Genomic DNA, 24,140 nt, shown 5'->3' with positions numbered 1-24,140 from the left:
AGTCCCCGAATTGTGCGTGATGGGGATGAGTATATTGCCATGTGGTGTGCTGCGCTTATGTCTAATTGCTTGGCCGAGCCGTTTCAACTTGAGGACTATGATGTTAAAGTCTCAGGGCCATAGTCTGCTATTGCTTCTGTCTACACTGCTCCTAGTCCCCCTGCCTGTATTGGGGCCAAAGTGTTACTGCGCTGTGTATTACTCACCTGTTGTAGGTCAGCCCTCTATGTCAGCACTCACCGTCTCCTGGCAATGTGATGGCGGCCTCCTCTCAGGACGTTATGCAGCTGTGGTGTTGCTCTGCGGGTAAGTGTTGTCTGTCCTCGGCGTCTCGGGTCGTTGCGGTCAATGGTTCTGACCAGGGCCGCAGTGTTTCTCCTTGGCGGTCGGCAAGCTGGTTCCGCATTGACTCTTGGGCCTGTAGCCTGACAGGATGTTTCAAAGTGCGCCACAGATAGCGATCATGAAATGGCCAGCACTCAGGGTGAAACTCTCCGGATCTTATATAAAAAGTGTTCCCATCGCTCCTGGCACAGTGCTCTTTCACACGAGCATATTTTGCAAGCTTTAATTGGGGCAATTAAGGCTGTTATGAGCTGTTCTATGGAGCTAGGTCACAGAGCTCAGGAATTACACAGCCGCCATCGCTGCTGCCGGCTCCACCCCCCCCCCCCCCTGAAAGGCTTTTTTATTTTATGTAATGGAAGACTTTTCTATTTTCTGTAATGGTAGTTTTTTTTTTTCTGGAATGAAAGACTTTTATTTTCTGTAATGGAAGACTTTTTTCCGTAATGTTAGGTTATTTTATTTTTTATGTAAATATAGGTTTTTAGTTTTTGTAAGGTAAAGTAAGTATTTTTTTAAGGTAAGGTTAGGTTATTTTTTTTAAGGTACTTTTAGGTTGTTTTTTTTTTCAAGGAAAGTTTTTTTTTTGGGGGGGGGGGGTAAAGTAGGGGGTGTTAGGTGAGGGGGGGTTTGCTGGTTAGGGGGTTTAGTTGTTAGTGGGTATTTTGTGGTGGGGGTTGTAGCGGTTTAGGGGTTAATAGAGTTGAGGGGTATTTTGCGATGTGGGTGTGTGGCAGTTTAGGGGTTAATAGAGTAAAGGGGTAGTATATGATAGGGGGTTGTGGTGGTTTAGCGGTTATTAACGTACAGGGGTATTTTGTGATGAACACCTATGTCCCCCATGCATAGGTTTGACAGGGGTTTTGGGAAAAAAAAAAAAAAACAGTCCCATTTTAGAAAAAAAAATATATTAGTGAAATGTAAAAATCTGGCACATTAAAAGTAAAAAAAATAACAACAAAAAATTTAACAGTAAACATAACCCAAAAAAAATAAGAGCAAATGTATTTATTTTTTAAAAATTGACCATTGTATGGTACCGCTTGAAGCAGTCCCCAATGCAGGGTCCAGGCTGTCCAGGGCAATCAGGACAGTGATATACAGTGTCCCTTCTCTGCCACCTCTTGGTACAGACTCTGCATTTTGTTTGTGGTCTCTGCTTTGCGGCAGTAGGGGGGGGATTTTAAAAATAAAATGAGTAGCCCCAACTCTGCTCTCTCCCATCACCGCCCGGGGAGCAGGTGCATCCTGGTACAAAATCCCCGAAATGATCTGGAGCTGAAACTGTAAAAAAGTATGTTTCATTCCGGGGTTTTCTTTTTTGAACAACAAAAAAGCGTTGTGGGTTGCAATCTGCATTAGGTAAATTGCAACCTTTTTGTACCAGGCCCTTGTCTTCCGCATAATTAGGTAGGGCTGCAGCAGCTGATCTGCCAGATCAACCCCACCCATATGCCAGTTATAAGACTTGATGCACACTGGCTTCCTTATGATCTCAGCTCTGCCACGTACAGAGACCGCCACCGTCCTCTCTGTGTGGATGGTGGTAAGAAGGTATACATCCTTCTTGTCTCTGTACTTAAGTGCCAACAGCTCCTCTTGGCGCAGAGCTGAGGTCTCCCCCCTTTGTAGCGTACAAGTTGTCCTGGGAAACCTGTGCGGTTCTTTTTAATAGTACCGCAAGCTACTGTATCAAAGCAATACAGTAGCTTGAACAAAAGGACACTTGTATAAAAATTGTCTAAGTACAAGTTATACCCTTTGTTCATTGGGGTAATATCAGGTCCCAGACAATCTTGCCAGTGGTTCCCATATGTTCTGGGCAACCTGGAGGGTCAAGGTGGCTATCCTTTCCCTCATACACCCGGAAGGCCTGAGTATACCCAGTCTCGCTCTCATATCTGGAGCGCTTGGAAGGAATATACTGCTTGAATCCCAGCCTTCCCTTATACTTCATCAGGGATTCATCAATGCATATATTCCTTCCAGGTGTATAAGCCTCTGCAAACCTGGCAGAAAAGTGGGTATTCAGGGGGCGGATTTTATACAGCCTGTCAAATTGGGGATGCTCCCTAGGGGGGCACAGGCTGTTGTCGCTGAAGTGCATGAAATGAAGAATCATTTCATACCTCTGCTTCAACATACTCCAGTAGGAGCGAACGGAGGGTTTCTTTATGATGCCCATCAACATAGTCAATGCCCAGAATTTTTAAAATTCTGGCACATTGATGGGGGCCCATTGCTGCTTTGCCAAATATGTTTCAGGCTTTGCAGCACGGTACTGATGGGCCTATAAATTAGTTTGGGCGACAATGTTCCCCAATACATCATTGCCCAGAAACACCTCCAGAAACTGTTGGGGGCTAAAACCTGCCACATCTATATTTATGCCAGCATTTGCTGTGAAGGGTGGGATATCTGGCCTCTGGAGATGAGGCGTTACCCACTCTTCAGTGGCAATGGCAGCAACATGCCTCCTTCTAGCAGGGGGGCTAGCAGGGGGGCTAGCAGGGGGGCTGGCAGGGGGGCTGGCAGGGGGGCTAGCAGCCACAGATACATCACTATCAGTTGAGACTGCATCTAATGATGTATCTGAGCATATGGCAGGGTCAAAATTGGGGTCCGAGTCAGACATAGAGGCATCTGACTCTGACGCAAGGATGGCATATGCCTCCTCAGCACTATATGTTTTCTTTGACATTATTGTATCTGTCACAGAAAAACAAAATTAATTAATTAACTAAATGGCCTTTGGTTTTTTTTAAAAAAAAGTACAGCTATGCTAATGCCAGTGATTTATAGCGATCACTGGCAAGCTAGGGGTTAAATACTCTTTAAATTAAATTAAATTAGCTAAATGGCTCTGAAAGGAGCCTTTGGGTTTTTAAAAAATTACAACAAAAATTAACCTCTAAAAAAATGCACAGACAGCAAAAAAGTACAGCTATGCTACTGCCAGTGATTTATAGTGATCACTGGCAAGCTAGGGGTTAAATACTATTTAAATTAAATTAAATTAGCTAAATGGCTCTGAAAGGAGCCTTTGGATTTTTAAAAAATTACAACAAAAATGAACCCCTAAAAAAATGCACAGACAGCAAAAAAGTACAGCTATGCTAATGCCAGTGATTTATAGCGATCACTGGCAAGCTAGGGGTTAAATAGTCTTTAAATTAAATTAAATTAAATTAGCTAGCTCCACTATACTCCATTTTTTTGACAATAGGCCTTGATCTCTTCAACTTTCGAAAAAGTAAGCATGGCGCCATCCCTCTCCAGTACAATTTTAGCCGGATACAGCAATCTAGCCTTCAAATTCCCATTGATTAATCTGGAGCAGTATGGCGCCATTTCTCTCCTCCTTGCCTGTGTTTCTGTCGAGAAGTCCTGGAACAGTAACAATCTTGTCTGGCCTACCTTAATCCCCCCATTCTTGCGATAGAGTCGTAAAATGTGGAACTTATCTTGGAAGTTTAAAATTTTTATTATAACTGGTCTGGGTCTCTGTGTGGCCGTGGGATTTTCACGTATTGGTCCTATTCTATGTTGCTCTCTCCACAGGGATCATAAAGTTTATCTTCTTGACTGCCAACCATTTGAGGGAGTTTGGTAGAGGCAAATTTTAAGAGATCTGCATATTCCGCAGATTCCGGAAGCCCAATACCCTATGGTTATTGCGCCGTGACCTGTCCTCTAGATCTTCTAGCTTAGCTTGTAGTGTATGTATGATCTTTTCTTGTGTCTCATTTATAGCTTCTTGGGTTAGCGAGCTTATCCTCTACATCGGAAACTCTTGTCTAGCTCTGTGAGCCTGGAAGAGAATTGCTTAACTTCTGTTGATAGGTTGCTTATCTCTTGTTTTAAGGCGTTAAATTGCGGTGCATAAATAACTCAGACATTTAATTCAATAATGTTGCAGTGTCTATACTGCTCAAGCTTAAGTCGCTGCAAGTCTCCGGCTCACTAGGCTTAGTCCTTTTTATCCTTATGTTTATGTGGCATCGTGCGGGTGAATAAATCCTAGGCGGAAAGGTGTAATTATGAGATGGAAGGTGGTCCAAAAGCTGAAAAGGCTAATTTTGGTTAAGTTTATGTTGTTTCAATGCATGCCTCAGCCCTCTTCTTTTTCCCTTGATGCTTATGTATTTAACTATGTTGGGAAGGGGGATGGGAATGGGGCTAGTATTATTGGGGGAGTGCAGCTCCCCCAACAAAATATTGATTTGGATTAATGATATTAGATTACTTGATTGTGAAATATAGGTTTTGTAGTATGGGTAATTTGATTGCCGGGGACATGGGACTGGCTAATCTCGTCAAGAGTTGGTTTTTTTTTTCTTGTTCCTCTCTTTGTTTTTTTTTTTCTCCATCCCTCTCCCGGCGTCGCCCCCCCTTTTCCTCTTCAAGATGTGGTTGATTATAGACGGAAAGATACTGGTAAATATTGATGAACAGACTGATCTATTGTCTTGGAATATAGGAGGAATCTCCTCACCCATTAAGAGGAAACTAATGATAAAACTCCTGGGCTCCCCAGGAAACCGGATTTAGCGTTTATCCAGGAAACGCATTTACCTCCGGTAGAAGCTGCAAAATTACAAACTAAATGGGTAGGGGGAGGTTATATGTACACCTTATAGCCAAAGGAAAAGAGGGGTTAAGCTATATTACTTAGCAAGAATTTAAATTATCATATCTTATCAGTCTACATTGATCCAGAGGGTAGGTATCAAATCTTGGAAATTAAAAATAGATAGAAATGTTATATCTTTTGTAAACCTCTATGGTCCCAACAAAACAGATAGAGATTTTTGGGAAGTATTAGGATTGAAACTTTTTCAGTTTGTAGGAAATAACATAATAGTAGTTGGAGATTATAACATGACCTTTTCATATATCCTAGACAGATTCAATAGTAGATTGAGGGATAGGAGAACCAGGGAGACCAAGATCCTTCACAAATTTTGCCAAAATTGGCACTAAAGGAGTATCTGGCGAATCCAACACCCGATCTGAGGGGCTACACGTGCGAATCCAGGTCATTTAGATCCTTTTCCAGGATAGACTTTTTCCTAGTCTCCAGTCAACTGATGAAGTTTGACAATAAAAGCGGAGATTAATGAGGTCAAAGTATCTGATCATGCAATTATTTCATTAGAGATCCAATACGGGACCTCTACTCAGAGCAGTAATGCGCGTTTCTTCTTCCCCCAATATTTGGTACAGAACATCAAATTTAGGTCATGGTTGCAAGAAAAGATGGAAAGAATTTTTAAACATAATAAGACTATTTGGACAAACCTGAAATCCTCTGGGAGACCGCAAAAAGCAGTCCTTAGAGGTGAAATAAAAGCATACTTAATTAGATGAAGAGAAAAAGGGACCAGAGAGAGGAACAACTAGCCAATACACTTAAAAAGGCGATATGCGCGTTACATTCAAGATACAACTGTATTGAACTGGGATAAATATAGGAAGATCAGAGGAGAAAGGGACCTGTTTTCTTAATCAAATGATGGTAGAGGAGGGATAAGAAGCAAAAAGCCTTCTTTGCAGGAATCAGGGCATCTCAGCTAAATATTAGCGAAAATGGTAAAAATAGACAACAGAAAAAATTTTATTACAACTATTACATACCAGAACAAGAGATTTAATAAGAGCTCAGAGATTAGACAAGTTTTTTTCGACTGATTATCAAAAGTTGTATTCTCCCACTATAATAGATCAGATAAAAAAGAGAAATTTCTGGCAGAAGATTAAAATACCCAGATTACAAAGCAAGACCTACAAAGGTTGAATCAACCAATTACAAATAAGAGAGATGTCAGACGCCATAAACCAACCTCAAAGGAGGTAAATCTCCAGGACCGAATTCTATAAACTATTATGAGAACTAATTCTTCCCCTTTTTACAGGCAGTATTTAATGATTACTCATTGGAAATAAACCGCAAATCCCCTCTGTTCACTAGCTTCAAATGTGATCCTGATCTTAAAGAAGGGAAAAGATCCGAGCTCTCCTTCATCATATAGACCAAATTTCCCTCCTAAATCAGGACTACAAACAGCTAACAACAAGTATTTCCAATCGTCTTAAGGAAAGCCTGCACTATATGATACATCCAGACCAGGCTAGCTTTATGACAGGACGGAATCCAGTTTAAAAACATACGGGAGAGTACAGCTGGTCCTGATTTATTTTGCCAATAAAGAGCACAAAAAATCCCATTGTAAACCCGATCTTGCGATCCTTACAGTCGACGCCAAAAAGGCGTTCGACTCGATTGGGTGGTGATCATCTCTTGAGTCACTAGAGAGGTTTTGGCATGACAGGGGCATTCATCAATTCATACAGAACATTTATAAAATCCTTGTAGCGGCAATCATAGGTAAATGGTGAAACATCAGACAGATTCTTTTTTGAGGCGAGGGACAAGGCAGGGTGCCCGCTATCCCCATTACTTTTAATCTGTCTCTAGAACCCTTGGCAATTTATTTAAAGACAGGAGGTAAAGGGGATCAGAATAGGCCAGCAGGAGATGGTGCTATCACTTTTTGCGGATGATCTCTTATTATTTCTAAGCAACACAATTCAGTCATACCCCCAAGTTCTATCTATAGTTAGGCTATTTGGATCCTTTTCGGTTATAGGATTAATAACGAGAAATCGGAACTGCTATGGATTCAGAAACCAGCCCAAAACAATAAAATCATCCGTTCCAGGAAACTTTATGTATACAATATCTGGGCCTAAGTCTGAGTAGCAATCCTAGTGAGTGGTATGAACTTAATTTTGTTAATGTAATCAAGCAAATACAGGGAAAAGTTCAAGTTGGGTTAACTGCCACTTAGTATGACGGCTAGAATTATGCTCATAAAAACTATTATATTCCCGTAAACTACTCTACTTTCTTCAAAATTTTCCATTGCTGTTATACAAGAAATACATTCTGATGCTTCAGAGGGCTTTTAATAATTTATTGGCGGGGAATAGGCCACGAATAGCATTTGAAACCTTGACACTTACAAAACGATATGGAGGCCTTGCATGGCCCAAATATAGAATCTATAATTATGCCGCTGTCTGTAAATTTGCATTGGATTGGATCACTGAAGGAGATCATGTTACATGGCATGACCTGGATTCGCACATGGTGGCTCCCTTTGATTTAAAAGCAAATATACATAATCCAGCGAGGAAAATTGCCGTCCAATATAAACACAATATGTGACTATTCAAGATGTGGTTAGGACATGGCATGAAAGTATGCTTAGTAACTAAGAGTAATTTTCGCAAATCCTGTCTTCCTCCCACTTACAGGGATCCAAGTTTCCCGCCAGGTTTGAACATGTCGGTCTTTTACAGATGGGCACAGGCAGGTCTCGACTCACTAGGTCAATTGTGTCAGGAAAACCAATTGGTAGTTTAGATCCTTTGAGGAACTGAAGGTAAATATAATTTAGAAGATCATCCTTTTATGCCTATTTACATGCTAGACACTGGATTGGAGACCTAAGAAATGAAACAGGGATAGGATTAGATAAGGGGGAAGTTAGTACTGTAATCTACGCCTACTGCCGAGGGGGGCCAAAAAAATTTCAAGAGTATATAAAATGCTAATGAACATTCAAGGGGAAGCCCATATGGAGGGACTACTTAGGAAATGGAACGAAGTGTTACCTCTAATAGGGAAAGAACGGATAGCCGATAGTGTCAGACTGGCAATGAAAGCAACAACTCTAGTCCACTTGGTGGGAATCGCATACCAGATTATTGATTATGGCATACTTGTCCCGGCCCGAATAGCCATATGGAGGGGCGATATAACAATCTGGGGAGTGTCCCAAATGCAGACAAGGAAAAGGCAGATTTAGCCCATTGTTTCTGGGAGATGCCCAAAGTGAGGCAATTCTGGTACAAAGTTAATTTTTGGTGGTAATAAGGTTATGGGAGTCCAGACAAGGGTTTTCACAGCTTGAGATATTCCTTTTTATGGTCCAATACTAATAGTAGTAAACCGGGAGGTTAACCATAAATTCTTGAACGCCATGATACCTGGTAGGGAGAAACGTGATCCTCTCTAACTGGAAGAGTAGAGGCGACCTTAAGTTGTCCGAATTTCTTTAGGAAAGCCCAATATCAAATATACTGGATCAGCATAATATAAAAAACTTCTAATAACAAACAACTTCGACAATTTTTAACAAATTGGAAGGAGATGATTCAATCCCTTTCTATAACTAGTCAGAGGCAAATATTGACAGCTTTTAAGAGGTCTGAATGGTCCAACAGCAGATACAGATTGGAAGATTACCCAGATCATGGGCAAATGGACTAACGGGACGGGGGAGAGGGGGGAGAATCAATTGTTTTTTTTTTTTTTTTTTTTTTTTTTTTCCTTTCCCTTCTCTTGGGTAAATATTGTTAATCTGTAATGAGACCCAGTGGGAACCAAAATGCAGTCCACTAGATTATACTGTTATATCTTACTTTCGATGTATTTTTTCTTGTTTAGAGATAAGATTTGATGTGGATGGTGGAAGGCTGTAATTTCTTTGTTCCTGTTTGTGGAAAATTAATAAAATAATAATTAAAAAAAAAATTTTTTTTTTAGCTAAATGGCTCTGAAAGAGGCCTTTGGGTTTTTAAAAAATTACCACAACAAAAATTAAACCCTGAAAAAATGCGCAGGACAGCAAAAAAGTACAGCTATGCTAATGCCAGTGATATATAGCGATCACTGGCAAGCTAGGGGTTAAATATTCTGGAAATTAAATTAGGCATAATATGCTCTGAAAAGAGCCTTTGGGTTTTTAAAAAAAATACAACAACAAAAATTAACCCCCTAAAAAATGCACAGACAGCAAAAAAGTGCAGCTAGCTACTGCCAGTGATTTATAGCGATCACTGGCAAGCTAGGGGTTAAATACTATTTAAATTAAATTAGCTAAATGGCTCTGAAAGGAGCCTTTGGGTTTTTAAAAAATTACAACAACAAAATTAACCCCTAAAAATGCACAGACAGCAAAAAAAGTGCAGCTATGCTACTGCCAGTGATTTATAGCGATCACTGGCAAGCTAGGGGTTTAAATACTATTTAAATTAATTAAAATTAGCTAATGGCTCTGAAAGGAGCCTATGGGTTTTTTAAAAAATTACAACAACAAAAATTAACGCCCCGAAAAAATGCACAGACCAGCAAAAAAGTACAGCTATGCTAATACCAGTGATTTATAGCAATCACTGGCAAGCTAGGGGTTAAATACTCTTTAAAATTAAATAAATTAGCTAAATGGCTCTGAAGGAGCCTTTGGGTTTTTTTAAAAAATTACAACAAAAATTTAACCCCTAAAAAAATGCACAGACAGCAAAAAAGTACAGCTATGCTAATGCCAGTGATATATAGCGATCACTGGCAAGCTAGGGTTAAATACTCTGGAAATTAAATTAGCTAAATGGCTCTGAAAAGAGCCTTTGGGTTTTTACAAAAAAAAAATAAAAAAAAAAATACAACAACAAAAATTAACCCCTAAAAAATGCACAGGGACAGCAAAAAAAAGTGCAGCTATGCTACTGCCAGTGATTTATAGCGATCACTGGCAAGCTAGGGGTTATATACTATTTAAATTAAATTAAAGTTAGCTAAATGGCTCTGAAAGGAGCCTTTGAGTTTTTTAAAAAATTACAACAACAAAAATTAACCCCTAAAAAAATGCACAGACAGCAAAAAAAGTACAGCTATGCTAATACCAGTGATTTATAGCGGATCACGTGGCAAGCTAGAGGTTAAATGCTCTTTAAATTAAATTAGCTAAATGGCTCTGAAAGGAGCCTTTGGGTTTTTAAAAAATTACAACAAAAATAAAACCCCTAAAAAAAATGCGCTGACAGCAAAAAGTACAGCTATGCTAATGCCAGTGATTTATAGCGATCACTGGAAAGCTAGGGGTTAAATAGTCTTTAAATTTAAAATTAGCTAAAAAATGGCTCTGAAATAGGAGCCTTTGGGGTTTTTAAAAAATTACAACAACAAAAATTAACCCCCTAAAAAATGCACAGATAGCAAAAAAGTACAGCTATGCTAATGCCAGTGATTTATAGCGATCACTGCAAGCTAGGGGTTAAATACTCTGGAAATTAAATTAAATTAGCTAAATGCTCTGAAAAGAGCCTTTGTTTTTTTTTAAAAAAATACAACAACAAAATTAACCCCTAAAAATGCACAGGACAGCAAAAAAAAGTGCAGCTATGCTACTGCCAGTGATTTATAGTGATCACTGGCAAGCTAGGGGTTAATGGCTCTGAAAAGAGCCTTTGGATTTTAAAATTTTTAACAAATAAAAGAAATAAATCTCTCTCTGCTTAATACAGGTCCTCTCTCTCTAACAAAATCACAAGTGAGGAGAGGGAGGGGAGATCCACACCTGATCAGAGTCAATATTTACAAATATTGACTTGATCAGACAAATGGGGAGATGTTATATTATTTATTTTTTTTGTGGGAAGGCTCAGATTGGGTGACCCTAGCTTGACCCTATGATGAGGCAGGCTAGGGACACCCCCAGTAGCCCATGATGCACTAAGCATCGCCATTTTGGAAGCCTCATGGGAGGGGGGGCTATATAGGGGCTTTTTATTTATTTATTACGTTTTTTTTTGTGGTGTTTTTTTTTATATATACCCTAACTAAGTGCCTCGGCACCCCGAGGCACTTAGCACATTAGCAGAGCAATCGGAAGCTTGTCCGATCGCTTCCGATGCTCTGCTGCACTGCCCGGGCTCCACGGGAGCAAAACCGGAAGTGATCACTCAAGGGAGTGATCAATCCGGTCCCGGCACTCCGGAAACAGTACTGCAGGGATGCCCTGGACATTGAGGCATCCCTGCAGGTACTGTACTGTGTGGACGTACCCAGCACCTCAACTTTAGCTGGAGGACGTGCAGGGTACGTCCACAGGCGTTAACTGCCTTTTTTTTTTTGGGACGTACCCTGCACGTCCTCAGTCAATAATGGGTTAAAAGGGCTTTTTGGCGGGGCATTGTCACAAAGTAATCAGCTCTTTTGGCCTGTATTCTAAATCCCCTACACCGCCACCCACGTATATTAAATATATTAACCCCTAATCTAACCCCCTACACCGCCGCCACCTATATTAACTATATTAACCCTAATTATATTAGGGTTAAGTATAGTTATTATATTATATATATTAACTATATTAACCCCATCTAACTCTAACACCCCTAAATTAACTATTATTAAAATAAATCCTAAATAATATATTAATATTAAGTAAATTATTCCTATTTAAAACTAAATACTTACCTATAAAATAAACCCTAAGATAGCTACAATATAATTAATAATTACATTGAGGCTATTTTAGGGTTTATATTTATTTTACAGGTAACTTGGTATTTATTTTAACTAGGTACAATAGCTGTTAAATAGTTAATAACTATTTAATAGGCTACCTAGTTAAAATAATTACCAATTTACCTGTAAAATAAATCCTAAACTAAGTTACAAATACACCTACACTATCAATAAATTAATTAAATAAACTACAAATATCTAAACTAAAATACAAGTAAATACACTAAAACTAAATTACAAAAACAAACACTAAATTACAAAAAATAAAAAAAGATTACAAAGATTTTTAAGCTAATTACACCTATTCTAAGCCCCCTAATAAAATAACAAAGCCCCCAAAATAAAAAATGTCCATACCCTAATCTAAATTACAAAAGTAATCAGCTCTATTACCAGCCTTAAAAGGGCCTTTTGTGGGGCATTGCCCCAAAGTAATCAGCTCTTTTACCTGTAAAAAAAAAAAAAACAACCCCCCCATTACAACCCACCCACCACATACCCTACTCTAACCCACCCAATCCCCCCTTAAAAAACAACAACCCCCCCCATTACAACCCACCAAATCACATACCCCTACTCTAACCCACCCAATCCCCCCCTTAAAAAACCTAATTCTAACCCCCAAGTGCTCCTTACCTGACCTGGAAGACCTGCGGAGAAGGTCCTTGTTCCAGGCGGAGAAGTCTTCTTGCCAGGCGGCGACCTCTTCTCTTCCGGATCCAGCCGGCGCGGAGCTGAGGAGGTTGAAGACCGATGACCGTGGAGCTGAAGACCGTCCATCTGGAACTGAAGACCCGGCGATGCTGGAACTGAAGATCGGCGACCTGGAACCAAAGGACCGCTGGAACTGAAGACCGGAGCCGGAGCGTGGAGGAAACTCTTCATACGATTGCCGTCGAACACTGAATAGGGAATTCAAAGTACTCGATTAAAAATGGCGTCCCTTGATTCCTATTGGCTGATTGAGCCTTCAAATTCAAATCAGCCAATCGGATGCAAGCTACTTTAATTCTATTGGCTGATTGGAATAAGCCAATAGAATAAGAGCTACTGTAATCTATTGGCTATTCTAATCAGCTCCGCGCCGGGCTGGATCCTGGAAGAATAAGAGTTCTTCTTCCGTCGGTCTTCAGGACAGGTAAGGAGGCACTTGGGGGGTTAGAATTAGGTTTTTTAAGGGGGGATTGGGTGGGTAGAGTAGGGGTATGTGAATGGTGGGTTGTAATGGGGGGGTTGTTGTTTTTTTTACAGGTAAAAGAGCTGATTAATTTGGGGCAATGCCCCAACAAAAGGCCCTTTTAAGGGCTGGTAATAGAGCTGATTACTTTTGTAATTTAGATTAGGGTAGGGACATTTTTTTATTTTGGGGGGCTTTGTTATTTTATTAGGGGGCTTAGAATAGGTGTAATTAGCTTAAAAATCTTGTAATCTTTTTTTATTTTTTTGTAAGATTTAGTGGGGTTTTTTTTTGTAATTTAGTTTAGTGTATTTCATTGTATTTTAGTTTTACATATTTGTAGTTTATTTAAATAATTTATTGATAGGGTAGGTGTATTTGTTAACTTAGTTGTTAGGATTTATTTTACAGGTAAATTGGTAATTATTTTAACTAGGTAGCTAATAAATAGTTATTAACTATTTAATAGCTATGTACCTGGTTAAAATAAATACCAAGTTACCTGTAAAATAAATATAAACCCTAAAATAGCTACCATGTAATTATTAATTATATTGTATCTATCTTAGGGTTAATTTTATAGTAAGTATTTAGTTTTAAATAGGAATAATTTAGTGTAATATTATTAATATTATTTAGATTTAATTTAATAATAATTAAGTTAGGGTGTTAGAGTTAGATAGGGGTTAAGTATAATAATATAATAACTATATTAACTATATTAACCCTAATATAATTAGGTGTTAATGTAGTTAATATAGGTGGCGGGTGATGTAGGGGGGATTAGATTAGGGGTTAATATATTTAATATAGGTGGCGGCGGTGGTAGGGGGATTAGATTAGGGGTTAATACAATTTATTATAGGTGGCGGCGGTGTAGGGGGATTAGATTAGGAGTTAATATATTTAATATAGGTGGCGGCAGTGTAGGGGGATTTAGATTAGGGGGGTAATATATTTAATATAGGTGGCGGCGGGTGTAGGGGGTTTAGATTAGGGGGGGTAATACATTTATTATAGGTGGCGGCGGTGTAGGGGGTTTAGATAGGGGGTAATACATTTATTATAGGGTGGGCGGCGGTGTGTAGGGGGGGATTAGATTAGGGGGTAATATATTTAATATAGGTGGCGGCGGTGTAGGGGGGATTAGATTAGGGGGTAATACATTTATTATAGGTGGAGGCGGTGTAGGGGGATTTAGATTACAGGCAAAAGAGCTGATTACTTTGTGACAATGCCCCGCAAAAAGCCCTTTTAAGGGTTGGTAAAAGAGCTGGTTACTTTTAAGGCAATGCCCCGCAAAAGGGGCCTTTTAAGGGCTGGGTAATAGAACTGGGTTACTTTGGGGGCAATGCCACGCAAAAAGCCCTTTTCAGGGCTATATGTAGGGTTAGACTTAAGTTTAGTGGTAGGGAAATTTTTAGTATTTTAGGTAGGGATGCCACCGAAATTTCGCGCCGCAGAGATGTTTAGGCCGAAAAATGGCATTTTTGGCTATTTCGTTTTTCGTTTTTTTTGCCTGTAGTGTAAAATTATTGTGTAGGCATATTTCAAATTGATGCTAGCCTAGAGCTGATGTTTAAGGTTTATTACGTACACTTACTGTTCTGCATATGAGTTTTCTAGGATGATACTTTATTTGGATAATTGATAAAAAAAACCTGTTAAATATGACTTATGTTATATAGAACTAAATGGAAGAATAAATACAGTATATTGATATTAGGGATGCACCAAAATTTTGTGTCGCAGAAACATTTTGGTCGAAAATGGCATTTTTTGCCTGTTTTTCTTTTTTCATGGTAAAATTATTGTGTAGCATATTATTGTTTTAAGATATTTTTGTCCAATTTTAGTGTGTTACTTTCAATAAAAGTGTGGGCTTTTTTTATTGGCTCTAATTATGCAAAAAAAAAAAACTAAAAAAAAAAGAAAATTTGAAAATAATTAGAAAAAATAAATTTTCGGTGTATCAGTTTCGGTTTTCGGGCCAAGTGCATCCCGGATTTTCGGATTCGGTTTCGGCTCCAGAATTTCCATTTCTGGTGCCATCACTAATTTTAGGGGTTGATAAATTTAATATAGGTGGGCGGGGCGGGGGGGGGTTTATAGGGGGATTAGATTAGGGGGTTAATAATTGTAATATAGGTGGCGGCGGGTGTAAGGGGGTCAGAATTAGGGGGTAGGTACATATAATATAGAGTGGCGGCGGTGTTGGGGGCTCACATTAGGGGTTGAATATAGTTTAAATAGGTGGCGGCCGGTGTAGGGGGATCATATTAGGGGGGTAATATAGTTTAAATAGGTGGCGCGGTGGTAGGGGGCTCATATAGGGGGTAATATAGTTTAAATAGGTGGCGGGCGTGTGTAGTGAGGATCATATAGGGGGTAATATAGTTTAAAATAGGTGGCGGCGGTGTAGGGGGATCAATATTAGGGGGTAATAGTAGTTTAAATAGGTGGGCGCGGGGGGTAGGGGGATCATGATTAGGGGGTAACATAGTTAATGTAGGTGGCGGCGGGGGTAGGGGGCTCACATTAGGGGGTAAAACATTTAATGTAGCCTAGCGGGCGGGTGTAGGGGGCTCAGATTATGGGGTGAATATAGTTAATGTAGCTGGCGGCGGGGGTCCGGGAGCGGTGGTTTAGGGGGTTAATATATTATTGTTAGGAGTGATAGGGGGGATTGGCGGATAGAGGGGTATGACGTGTCGGGCTATTGTTGGGAGGCGTGTTAGACAGTTACGGGGTTATTTTATAACTTAGTCAGTTTTTTATGCGGCGGCCGTTTCTAAAGTGCCGTATAGTCACTGACGACTCCAGAGATTTGTACAGAGTACAGAGTTGCAGATTTCTGGACAATCGCTGGTTTGTCAGACTTACGGCACTTTTAGCATCTGACGGCGCCGTATATAAGAAATAGCTTGAAAAAATAGCTTGAGTTGCGAGCTGAAACCACGGGCGAACGCAGGTTTCCACGCTTGCGCCGAAACCTGCGCCGTATATCGGATCGTCGCCCCCAAGTGTGTTTATTGCTACTGCAAGCTCACGGTAGAAATCAGCTGCTTATATAATAACCAAAGATCAGATCTCTGGTTAATTTTATAAATGTGCCCCCAAATGCCCCCACAAAGTACAGTGGTGTATTTTATACAACATAAGAATTGTACGCATTTTATTTTTTAATGAAATTACTGCACCAGACTGAAAGAGGCTTTACTAGCAGTCAAGTAAACTGTGTTCTCAGCAGATATAGTATGTACAGTATATATATATATACACATATTAAAACATAAATATATACAGTATGTATATAAGCTTATCTATATATATTTACAATTTGCTGCCATCGCTGCACGACTTACACCCCTTCGCTGCACTAGTTCTCATGCCGGTGGCTGACGGGCATAAGATCAAGGCTCCCATTGGAACCTATGGAAGCACAATCGCGTCAACGCAATGCGGAACGCTACAGATGATCCCTTACATTCAAGCTTCCTACTGCTATTAACCCTAACCACAACCTATCTACCCTAAATAACCCTAACTGTGTTGATCATACCCACTGCACTTTAACCTTTACTGCACATTAACCAATCAGGAAACGGTTTAACCTGATTTTGGCAAATGCTACAGCTTATCATCATGACTGGTTTCTACTCCTTTATCTGTTTATCCATCTGTCTTTGTCTCCCTATAATTTACTCCCGTCTTCTATATGTTTTTGCTCTGCGGTTGTCATTTCACTGATGGACAGTACACTAGTCAGATAACAGGAACGTGTCCCAGTATTTATGAGCATTCAATCTTCATGTGTTCAAGTTGAGCTCTGACTTAAAGGGATACTAAACCCACATTTTTTCTTTAATGATTCAGATAGAGCATGCAATTTTAAGCAACTTTCTTAGTTTTACTCCTATTATCAATTTTACTTAGTTCTTTTGCTATCTTTATTAAAAAGCAGGACTAAAAAGCTTAGAGCCCGATCCATTTTAGGTTCAGAACCCTGGATAGCACATTGCTTATTGGTGGCACTGGCTACATATAGAGGCCACTTATCAAGCCGTCAACTTACTTGCATTCGACGGCACCAAATACGCTCTCCTGACATCGCCTAACTTTGCTGCCACGGACCTGAATTCGTTCTCCATATTTAACAAAAAAGCTGTCAAAAACGCCGCGCACCAAGAACGGGGCGATGAGCAGCGGACTGTTGTTAACTAACAGTGATCGTCTTGCTGCTATTCGCTTTTTCACAGCTTGTATTTGTATACTGTCAATAAGCACCCCACATTATACTAAACTGTTTAACCCCTATGCCGCTGCTCCCGGACCCCGCCCGCAACTAAATAAAGTTATTAACCCCTATCCCACTGCTCCCCGACACCGCCACAACTCTATTAAACTTATTAAACCCCTATTCCGCCTCTCATGGAGCCCATCGCCACTCTACATTATGTTATATACCCCCTAATCTGCCGCCCCCTACACCGCCGCCACCTACATTATGTTATTAAACCCCTAATCTGCCGTCACCTACACCGCTGCCACCTACATTATGTTATTAACCCCTAATCTGCCACCCCTATACCGCCGCCACCTACATTATACTTATTAACCCCTATCCCACCGCTCCCGAAGCCCACCGCAACTAAAAAAACGGTTATTAACCCCTAAACCGCCAGCCCCCCACCTCGCCATAAACTAAATTAACCTATTAACTCCCTAAACCTAACAACCCCGCTAACTTTATATTAAATATTTAACTCATCCTATCTTATGATCAATTAAACTTACCTTTAAAATTACATTAAACTATATTAAACTAATAATTAACCTACCCTAACTTTTATAACAAAAGTACATTAAACTATATTAAATTAATAATTAATTTATACTAACTGTTATACTAAATTACATTAAACTACAAATTAAATTAACTGATATTATATATTTAGAAACCTAACCCTACTCAAATATTTTAAATCTACACTAATTAATTAAATTACAAAGTTACAACAACTAACAACTTAGTTACAAAATAACAAACACCTAAATTACACAAAATAAAAAAGAAATTATCAAAGATTTGAAACTAAATTCACCTATTCTAAGGGCCTATGAAAATAAAAAAAGCCCCCCCCCCAAAAAAAAATAACAAAACCTAACCTACAATAAACTACAAATAGGCCCTTAAAAGGGCCTTTTGCGGGGCATTGCCCCAAAGGAAATCAGCTCTCTTACCTGTAAATAAAAAATACAAACCACCCCCCCCAACAGTTAAAACCCACCACCCACACAACCAATCCCCGAATAAAACCCCTAACTAAAAAAAAGGCTAAGCTCCCATTGCCCTGGAAAAGGGCATTTGGATGGGCATTGCCCTTAAAAAGGGCATTTAGCTCTATTGCACCCAAACCCTAATCTAAAAATAAAACCCACCCAATACACCCTTAAAAAATACTAACACTAACCCCTGAAGATCGACTTACAGTTTTGAAGATCCGACATCCATCCTCCAAGAAGCCGGCAGAAGTCCTCATCGAAGCCAGGAGAAGTCATTGCTTCCAAGCGGCCGAAGTCTTCATCCAAGCCTGCAGAAGTCTTCACCCAGATGGCATCTTCTATCTACATCCATCCGGCGAGGAGCGGGTCCATCTTCCAAGACATCCATCGCGGAGCATCCTCTTCTTCCGGCGACTCCCGACAAAATGAAGGTTCCTTTAAGTGATGTCATCCAAGATGGCATCCCTTAGATTCCGATTGGCAGATAGAATTCTATCAGCCAATCGGAATTAAGGTTGAAAAAATCCTATTGGCTGATGCAATCAGCCAATAGGATTAAACTTCAATCCTATTGGCTGATCCAATCAGCCAATAGGATTGAGCTTGCATTCTATTGGCTGATTGGAACAGCCAATAGAATGCGAGCTCAATCCTATTGGCTGATTGGATCAGACAATAGGATTGAAGTTCAATCATATTGGCTGATTGCATCAGCCAATAGGATTTTTTCAACCTTAATTCCGATTGGCTGATAGAATTCTATCAGCCAATCGGAATCTAAGGGACGCCATCTTGGATGACATCACTTAAAGGAACCTTCATTCGTCGGGAGTCGTCGGAAGAAGAGGATGCTCCGCGCCGGATATCTTGCAGATGGACGCCGCTCCTCGCCGGATGGATGAAGACAGAAGATACCATCTGGGTGAAGACTTCTGCGGGCTTGGATGATGACTTTGGCCGCTTGGATGAAGACTTCTCCCGGCTTCGATGAGGACTTCTGCCGGCTACTTGGAGGGATGGGTGTCGGATCTTCAAAACTGTAAGTCGATCTTCAGGGGTTAGTGTTAGGATTTTTTAAGGGTGTATTGGGTGGGTTTTATTTTTAGATTAGGGTTTGGGTGCAATAGAGCTAAATGCCCTTTTAAGGGCAATGCCCATCCAAATGCCCTTTTCAGGGCAATGGGGAGCTTAGTTTTTTTTTAGTTAGGGTTTTATTTGGGGGTGGTTGTGTGGGTGGTGGGTTTTACTGTTGGGGGGGTGGTTTGTATTTTTTATTTACAGGTAAAAGAGCTGATTTCTTTGGGGCAATGCCCCGCAAAAGGCCCTTTTAAGGGCTATTTGTAGTTTATTGTAGGTTAGGGGTTTTGTTATTTTGGGGGCTTTTTTATTTTCATAGGGCCCTTAGATTAGGTGTAATTAGTTTAAATCTTTGATAATTTCTTTTTTATTTTGTGTAAATTAGTGGGGGGGTTTTTGTGTAACTTAGTGTTTGTTATTTTTTGTAACTAAGTTGTTAGTTTTTTGTAACTTTGTAATTTTTTAGTGTATATTTAAAATATTTGAGTAGGGTTAGGTTTCTAAATATATAATATAGTTAATTTAATTTGTAGTTTTAATGTAATTTAGTATAACAGTTAGTGTAGATTTAATTATTAATTTAATATAGTTTAATGTAATTTTGTTATAAAAGTTAGGTAGGTTAATTATTAGTTTCAATGTAATTTTAAAGGTAAGTTTAAATTGATTATAAGATAGGGATGAGTTAATATTTAATATAAAGTTAGCGCTTAGCGGGTTGTTAGGTTTAGGGGTTAATAACTTTATTTAGTTGCAGTGGGCTCCGGGGGCGGCGGGATAGGGGTTAATAATTTTATGTTGGTGGCGGCGGTTCGGGGCGGCAGATTAGGGGTTAATAAGTATAAGTTAGGTGGCGACGGTGTCGGGGCGGCAGATTAGGGGTTAATAAGTATAAGGTAGGTGGCGGCGGTATAGGGGGCAGCAGATTAGGGGTTAATAAGTATAATGTAGGTGGCGGCGGGTGTCGGGCAGCAGATTAGGGGTTAATTAGTATTATGTAAGTGGAGGGCGGTGTTGGGGCGGTAGATTAGGGGTTAATAAGTATTATGTAGGTGTCGGCGGTGTCAGGCGGCAGATTAGGGTGTTTAGACTCAGGGTACATGTTAGGGTGTTAGGTGTAAACATAACTTTTATTTCTCCCATAGGAATCAATGGGATATTGGGCAGCAACGAACATAAGCTTTCGCTGCTTTCAGACTCTCATTGATTTCCTATGGCATCCGCCGCCTCCAGGGCGGCGGATTGAAAAGCAGGTACGCTGGGCCGGAATAGTGGCGAGCGTACCTGCTAGGAATTTGTTAACTAGCAAAAGTAGTCAGATAGTGCCAAATTTGCATTTGGAACATCTGTAGTGACGTAAGCATCGATCTGTGGTTGGACTGAGACCGGGGGGATCGTATGTTACGTCACAAAATTCTACTTTTGCCGGTCTGTAGGGTTTGATAACTAAGGGGAATCAAGCTTGCCACAATTACGCTGCGGAATTCCAGCGTATTTGCGGTTGACGGCTTGATAAATAGGCCCTTAGCCATCATTAAGCAAGTGTAACCCAGGTACTGAACCAAAAATGGGCCGTCTCCTAAGCTTTACATTCCTGCTTTTTTAAATAAAGATAGCAAGAGAACGAAGAAAAATTGATAATAGGAGTAAATTAGAAAGTTGCTTATAATGTGGGTTTAGTATCCCTTTAAATCATTTAAATTGATAGCTTCAAATTCAACATATCTTTCTATTTTTGGAGACCTTTTTGTGAACTGTTTTTTTTATGAGACATTCTCAGGGTCAACCAATTTATATTTGCTTAAAGGGACGTAAAACCCAACATTTTTCTTTCATGATTTAGGTAGAACATACAATTTTAAACAACTTTCCAGTTTACTTCTAATCAGCAGCTAGAACCTAGGTTCTTTGCTGCTCCTGAGCTTACCTAGATAAACCTTTTAGCAAAGGATAACAAGAGAAGGAAGCAAATTAAATAATAGAAGTAAATCGAAAGTTGTTTAAAATTGTATGCTCTGTCTAAATCATTGAATGTCTAATTATGGACTTTACTGTCCCTTTAATTGGTTTCTAATGTGATAAGCATATTTTAGTGTTCCGCTGAGTCATAATGTACATTACACAGGTAGCTTAACTCTTTTAAATGATTAATTATTTAAATTAAGCTACCGCACTTGTTTCAGAAGTGCACAAAAAATCCTTTTCTGTTTAGATTTTCTAGAGTAAATCCTTCAAGCTTTTAATTGAATTGCCTTTTAGGATAAAACAACACATTTAATTACTTTCTCACTTCTCCTTTTACATAGATATTTTAATTAACATACTCACACTTTAGCACTATAAAAAGCTCTTGACATACTCTTGAAATTCTCTTTTCAATTATAAACCTTACGAGGTAGTTTAGAATTTTAGTGAGTTTTTTTCCTTTTTTTTTGTATGGAAGGTAGAGAGAATAAGTTGCATGAATAATAGGATTTAGGGCATACATAACTAGAATTAAAATATATACTGTTTCTTGTACAGTAGAAAACATGTTTTAGTGGTATAAAACCGTGAGACATTATATATATATATATATATATATATATATATATATAATATACATTATATTCCTGTAATTTGCCTTTGAAAACAATCAGCTAGATTACGAGTTGTGCGTTAGGCTTAAAAAGCAGCGTTGGCTGGTCCCAACGCTGCTTTTTAACGCCCGCTGATATTACGAGTCTTGCAGGTACAGGTATAACCGCTCACTTTTTTGGCCAGACTTGGAAATACCGTAAATCCACTTACGTAAATTGCTTATTGTCTTTTTTCAATGGGACTTGCATAGTGCCGGTATTACGAGTCTGACAAAAAGTGAGCAGTAGACACTCTCCTGTCAAGACTGGTACCCGCATTTTAAAAGTCAGTAGTTAAGAGTTTTACACTACAACGCCGTAGCATAAAACTCTTAACTAAAGTGCTAAAAAGTACACTAACACCCATAAACTACCTATTAACCCCTAAACTGAGGCCCTCCCACATTGCAAACACTAAAATACAATTTTTAAACCCCTAATCTGCCGAATCGGACATCGCCACCACTATAATAAATATATTAACCCCTAAACCGCCGCACTCCAGCCTCGCAAACATTAAATATTATTAACCCCTAATCTGCCGTCCCTAACATCGCCGACACCTACCTACATTTATTAACCCCTAATATGCCACCACCAACGTCGCCACCACTATACTAAAGTTATTAACCCTTAAATCTAAGGCTAACCCTAACTTAAATATAATTTAAATAAATCTAAATAAAATTACTATCATTAACTAAATTATTCCTATTTAAAACTAAATACTTACCTGTAAAAATAAACCCTAAACTAGCTACAATGTAATTATTAGTTATATTGTAGCTATCTTAGGGTTTATTTTACAGGTAAGTTTGTATTTATTTTAACTAGGTAGAATAGTTACTAAATAGTTATTAACTATTTAATAAACTACCTAGTTAAAATAAAGACAAATTTACCTATAAAATAAAACCTAACCTAACACCTAACACTACACTATAATTAAATTAATTCCCTAAACTAAATACAATTAAATACAATTAAATAAAATTAGCTAAAGTACAAAAACAAACAAACACTAAATTACAGAAAATAATAAACAAATTACAAGATTTTTAAACTAATTACACCTAATCTAATCCCCCTAACAAAATAAAAAAGCCCCCCCCCCCAAAATAAAAAAAAGCCCTACCCTACACTAAATTACAAATAACCCTTAAAAGGGCCTTTTGCGGGGCATTGCCCCAAAGTAATCAGCTCTTTTACCTGTAAAAAAAAATTACAAAATTCAGCTATTTCATATACAAAATAAGTCTAAAGAAGCATTTTCTCATTCATTGTATACTCTTAGAGCTGGTATAACAAGTAATCGGAAACACATTAAGGGGAAAACAATTTTACAGTATACTGTCCCATTTAAAGGGACAGTTAAACAATTTTTTCCCTTTGTACCTTTAAAAAACCTGACAGTTTTGCATTGCAAATTGTTGTTAGACCTGTCAACATGGCTGTTTACTTGTTTTTGTGAGCCTGAAAGTTTGAAATTCCATGAAAGCCTTTTTTTAGATTACTGTAATTGGGTGCAACAGTGAATCTGTACCACCACCCAGTTGACTAAATGCAGATTGCGCACGTTCCTCCCTGCTAAAGATGGAATGGTATAGTGAGGACGGTTCCCAGCTGTGCAACCAGGACCCTTGTTCTAAACACCATTCCAACTTCAGCAATGAAGCGGGAATATGCTGTGGTTTAAGCCAATGGTGTGGGTAGCAGAGCTTCTGATTAGCGATACAGCCAGATAAAACCAATCTAAAAAAGAGACTTAGCTAAATCTGAGTCCCAGAGATTGGGAGAACGTACTTTATAGGGAATTAAAATAAAAAACTTTTGATATATGAACCAGCAGTAAGTTTAATGGTAAAGAATAAATAGCTTTGCTGAAGATTTGTTGTAATCTATGTCTTGCCAATATATACTAAACATAAATTAAAGTTGACTTTAGTCTCCTTTTAAATAATTTGCATAAAAGAAAAAATAATGTAGTTCCAGGAGAAGAACATCTTTTTGTAGTCTTGTACACTCTACCCAGTCAATATTCTATGTAATGATCGATTTTGGGTGATGTGTCATCTCTGGGGTCCATGAATTATCAACAAACATTATATACATTGCTGTTTACCCTTCCCTTCAGCCCACTTGATTTTACAAAGATATCTTTAAAATATAGGAAAACCTGCATGAAATTTTACATCTTTTTTAGAAACCTCAATTTCAAAACTTACCCATGACTAGGTGAAGATATAAAAACTATAAACTC

The 24,140-nt window shown here is 38.9% G+C and overlaps 1 protein-coding gene across 1 annotated transcript in view; it reads right to left on the bottom strand.

The window, feature by feature from the left end:
- The window catches only part of LY86 (lymphocyte antigen 86), a 133,815-nt gene that overhangs the window by 66,280 nt on the left and 43,395 nt on the right, over positions 1-24,140 (bottom strand). The window lies entirely within an intron of this gene.

This window comes from Bombina bombina, chromosome 5 (genome assembly GCF_027579735.1).
Source record: "Bombina bombina isolate aBomBom1 chromosome 5, aBomBom1.pri, whole genome shotgun sequence".
Classification (NCBI taxonomy): Eukaryota; Metazoa; Chordata; class Amphibia; order Anura; family Bombinatoridae; genus Bombina; species Bombina bombina.
The sequence above is the reverse complement of the archived record's forward strand: the minus strand, read 5'-3'. Positions and strand labels throughout refer to the sequence as shown.